Source organism: Halyomorpha halys, unplaced genomic scaffold, assembly GCF_000696795.3.
Source record: "Halyomorpha halys isolate HHAL.00 unplaced genomic scaffold, Hhal_1.1 Scaffold1310.1, whole genome shotgun sequence".
In the NCBI taxonomy this organism is placed as follows: domain Eukaryota; kingdom Metazoa; phylum Arthropoda; class Insecta; order Hemiptera; family Pentatomidae; genus Halyomorpha; species Halyomorpha halys.
In genome coordinates this window covers 113841-119285 of record NW_027108292.1, presented here as the reverse complement: position 1 = coordinate 119285, position 5445 = coordinate 113841, and the positions used below count along the sequence as shown (strand labels likewise).

The window sequence follows — 5445 nt, the reverse complement described above, 5'->3', positions numbered from 1 at the left end:
GATTCGTCTATTCCCCTCAAAAACTCGGTCATCAGGCGCTGGAAGGTTATAGGAGCAATTTTGAGGCCAAACGGAATCCTTGTAAATTCATAGTGGCCTCTCTCAAATGTGAATGCTGTCTTATGTTGATCCTTAGGGTGCATCTTGATTTGATGATATCCGGCCTTCAAGTCCAATGTGCTGAATACCGTCGTCCCGCTTAGCCGGTCCAAAATATCTTCAAATCAGGGGATTGGATACTTTTCGTCTATGATATTCTCGTTCAGCTTTCTGAAATCTATCACCACTCTGTATTTTTCAGTAGTATCACCTGGAGCACTCTTCTTTTTAACCGCCCACAATGGACTATTATATGGGGATGTACCATCAATAATTATTCCCTGGTGTTTTCAACTTTTGAGCTCTTCCCGGATGGGGTGACGTAGCGCCTGGGGTTATCTCCTCCCTTTCACATATGTAACTCCCCATAGAATTGGAGCCAAGTACGAAGGGCTTGTAAGTGGAACCGTCTCCGCTGATCTATCCTGTACTGGGTATGCCATAGCCACCATGAATGCATTTATGACTGTAACCCACTTATAGCCTTTCCAGGTGAAAGAATCCACATGTAGGTCGCTGAACTGTTCATGGTATGGATCTCATCTTGAGCTGCACAGAATGGGTGCCGATCATACATCGTAATGAGCCATACCTCGCATTTCCCCAGAATCTCCTGGGTTCTGGGTTTCATTCCCCTCCAGAAATATTTGCGTAACAATGTTTGTAAAGTCTCGCGCAGCCCACGATAATTAGTTTTTCCTTTGTGATACGCCGACGTTAGCTGCTTTCGATCTTCTGGATCTCGCAGGGTATATACCATCGACATGCATCGAATAAACGATCGATCTACGGCAATTTTCTTTTTTTATTCTCCATAGCAGTGGGATCTTTTCCCATACTCTCGCGTTTCCAACGTATAAAAGTTGGATCTTACCAGCGTCGGATGCTTCTTTTAGCGTTCTTCTTTACACCCGTTTGTGACCAGATAGTCGAAATGATACTGCTGCTAATAGAAGAGGTGCTAAGCTCGAAGAGTTTATTGCGAGGAGTATTAAATGAACTTAACATTCTTAACAGCTAGTAATATTAAATGAAACTTCTGCCATCCCTACATTTTCTTGTGTAAGGGGGCAGAGTTGGATTGACGTGACGCTGGTCACGCCTGTAATAGCGAACCGAATTATTGATTGGGCTCCCAGATCTGAGACGAGTTCCGACCATGGTGAAAACCATGAAATCGTCTGGTGTCAGAAAGACGTCTTTCTTCCTCAAAGGCTGGCCAGCATGTCCTCGACTCTGGCGGGATGGTGGGGGCAGGCCAGGTTCTATCTTGCATACCACGATAGATAATTAAGATGCCATCGCAGTGGTGGCGTCTTCTGGGTCTTCTTGTGTCCGCGGGAAGGGAAGGCTTCAGAAAATGAGACCATGAGAGATGAATATCGGATACTTAAATCCGACAGGGGGGTTTTTGTGCCATACATATTAGATTTCTCCAGCCTTCTTGTATTGTTGGGGGCTAAATGCTAGAATGCGGGCTTCAGATCTTCTATGGGCATGGAGATTCAAGTCAAGATTTTTTATGATACATTTATTTTGTGATTTGCCTGTCCGAGGGGCATAAGTATGATGCCTGAGCTTTAGAAGCTAAAAATTCAAATTTATTAGTTCTAATTTTTTAGAGGAAACCTCTTACCTCCGGAATAGTGTGTTTGCTGTCGACGATGACTAGTGGTAGTTTCTGGGATTTATTTTTGGATGTCTCTGTTGAATTTGAATTAGATGTCTCGGGTTCAAGATGGGTAGATTAAACCAACATATTAGGACTTAAAAAATTTGTCTTCTTTTTCTTAACTCACGGCAGGTCCTTCGGGTTTGCCTGTCCCTTAGAGCCTTTCACTCCCGCCTTCGCTCTTTGTTAGAGGAGCAGATGCAGTCGATTTTTTTGTGACTAGCGTGATTTCACCAGCGTCCGATTCGATGTCGGATTTAAAACCTGTCTCTATCGGGAGATCTGTGGCTTGAGCTTTTTCCAGCGCTTTGGCCAGCGCGCACTGATTAATTAAAAATGTCTGGGATTAAAGTATTTAATTACAACTGGCTTAGAGAAGCACAGCTGACTCACTGGTTAAGTGTCTACGTAGTGGACTATATTTAAGCACTGCCTATAGTCTAATGAGTTTATAACATCGGGGCACCATTAATTGTTTACACATAATTAATAATAAAATGTACCTTATTAGCGTAAAATCCACACATTACTGAGATGAAAAGTACACAAAACAATAGACTTCCACTAAGACCAAAGCCTATTGTTCTGAAAAAATACGTTAAAATGACGTCACCATTTCAGGCATTGAGCGACCTTAACTATACCAGCACTAGCACTGAACTTATTCCGATAGTGCCTTCTTTGAAGCCCTTATTTATGGGCCTAGTCCATGTGGCTATGATCGAGAAGCGGTCTGAGAACTTGTCTACTTGAGATTCATGCGTTATTTTGGTATCGTTTACTTATTATTTCATCGACATTGCATGTAGTATTTCCAGAAATCAATATGTAAAAATTACAATATGTTTTTAAAAAAGCAAGTAATGTATAAGTTTGAGAGCATTCGTTAGACTCGAGGGGCTGCCCTCTGGTGGATTGGAGCTTCTTGCTCCTCTCCCTACATATATATAAGTTATGGGCTGAGTACAATAACAGCTGGCCGGCCGTATCAGCTGAATGAGTCGAACAGCTGATTGATACCTATGTATAGATGTACTATACTGAATAAAGCCGTTCTATTTATGGAACCCTTGAAAATCATTTATACCCTTTTTACTTTTTTCATTATTTTCTCTCGACGATACTTAAGTGTTGCCGAAACCTGTGACCTTTCGAAACAGGAAAAATCTTTAGTCACAAAATTTTTTTTGTTTCATTATTCCTTTGTTCTCTCTGGACTATGGCCAGTAAGAGCTGCGGTTCTAAACATTGAGGGTCTGAACTTCAACAATCCACCTCCTACTGTAGCCAGCTCTAGTAGCAGGAAATCTACCTCCAGCAGAGATTAAGCTAGTATCTTTGCCGGAGCCTGCACCGAAACCGCCCAGGACTTAAGAAAGGCAGTTTCCGGCCTTGAAAGGTTTACCGGGAAACGGGAGAACTAAACCATTTCCTAAACGGGGATGATCAACTGTTGGGTAGAATAGAAGCGAAGACAGCTGAACACCTGCTCGGCAGTGAGGATGCTGTGGCGTTAACGGCAGCAGTCGTTTGCAGGTTGAAAAGAAGTATCGTTAATCAAATTCAAGCGGTTGAGGAAACACCCTGGAACGTGTTAAATCAAGGCAAGATTGAAGAAGGTATTTGGAGGACTGTGGGCCCCAGAAGAGAACATATTTATGATGATTCGAGAGACGATGAAACCAAGTCAGTCTGATAGGCAGTATGCCACAAAACTTCTTTTCATTTTATTTTTAAGTTTAATTTGTATATATAAGATTAACTTTAGACAATTTTTTATATATATGTTATTTATATATGTATTTTTCTTGTGTATATGATATAGTTGACAAATACTGTATGACTATTGTTAACTAGCTATAGTTTTCAATTATTTTATATGTTATAATAACATATAATATTGTTATAATAACATACGAGGATTGTTCGTAAACTGGTGGGGGTGGGGAAGTTACCGGTCGTATCAGCTGATCGAGTTCAACAGCTGTTTGACGTATATATGTATAGAAATACTGGACTCAATAAAGAGCATTCTATTTCTGGAACTCGTGAGAGTCTTTTCATACCCTTTTTATTGTTTTCACTCGACGATACTTAAGTTATATATATATATATATATATATTTGTCACTAATCTTTAGTACCTTGGATTTGAAAGCAAGGTATCACCAGATTTGTATGCACCGAGAGGACCAACACAAAACGGCTTTTGCTTTTGAAAGAGGGCGCAATGAATTTACGAGGGTGATGTTCGGTCTGAAGAACGCTCCCATTACATTTCAAAGGTTAATGGATGAATTATTGAGAGTCATAGATGAATCAGATGAATGTCAGATTTACATGGATGACCTACTGGTATTTAGTAAATCGGTTACGGATCCTGTGAAACACATAAAGAGCATGTTCCAGAGTATGCCAGAATTTGGACTAAAGCTATTTCGAGAGAATTCATTGCTGGGACATTTCTAGGACACACCATATCTCAGGAGGGGGATAGATCTGCAGAAGATAACAGCCTTACGATGGCGGTGCCGACCGACATAAAAGGAATTATAAAATTGTTAAGGGCATTAAACTACTTTCGTCGGTTCGCCTCTGATATGGCGAAACACCTGGTCCTATCATACGATTTGCTAAGGATGGGTAGGGCGATAGTAATGAGACCAACCATTGAAGACAATATACGAAAATGTATAGATCAGTTGCAGAAGAAACCAGTAGAAGCATTTCCTGACTTCCAAAAGCAGTTCGCGCTCACAACAGACGCTAGTGAGTAAGCGTTAGAAGCAGTACTGTCACAGTAAAGTGAGTTAGGAGAGTGTCCCGTGGCCTACGTGTATCTCCTTACTCCTGATTGATCCCAACTTTCTATATACAATTGTCCCAATTTTTACCGTTCGATCAATCCTCGGACTGTATATTATTATAACATTTAAAAAAATTGAAAACTATTTACAATGAACTATAGCCAGTAAAAAATAGTCATACAGTACTCGTAAACTCTATCATATACACAAGAAAAATACATATATAAATAAAATATATACAAAACTGCCTAAAGTTAATGCCATATACATAAATTAAACTTAAAAATAAAATGAAAAGAAGTTTTGCGGCATACTGCTCATCAGACTGTCTTATTTTCTTCGCCTCTCTTATCATCACAAATATGTCCTCTTCTGGGACCCACCGTCCTCCTCCAAATGCCTTCTTCAATCTTGCCTTGATCACGCTCCAGCGTGTCTCCTCATCCGCTTGAATTTGATTAAGGATACTTCGTTTCAACCTGCAAACGACTGCTGCCCTTAACGCCTCCCCATCCTCACTGTCGAGCAGGTGTTCGGCTGTCTTCGCATCTATTTGACCAATCAGTCGATCACCCCCTATCAGGAAATGGCTTAACTCCTCTATCTCCCCGGTGAACCTTTCAATGTCGGAAACTGCCTTTCTTAAGTCCTGGGCGGTTGCCGTGCAGGCTCCACTAAAGAAACTGGCTGAATTTCTGCTGGAGGTAGATTTCCTGCTGCTAGAAAGGAACCAGCTGCTGGTTAGTTGGCTGCAGCTGGAGGTGGATTATTGAAGTTTAGACCATCAAGGTTTAGAACTCTAACTATTCCGCTATTGGCCATAATTCAGAGAGAACAAAGAAAAAGAAAATTTTTTTTCTTTTATATA

General features: G+C 40.8%; 1 protein-coding gene across 2 annotated transcripts in view; it reads left to right on the top strand.

The window, feature by feature from the left end:
* The window catches only part of LOC106689233 (uncharacterized), a 40590-nt gene that overhangs the window by 8636 nt on the left and 26509 nt on the right, over positions 1-5445 (top strand). The window lies entirely within an intron of this gene.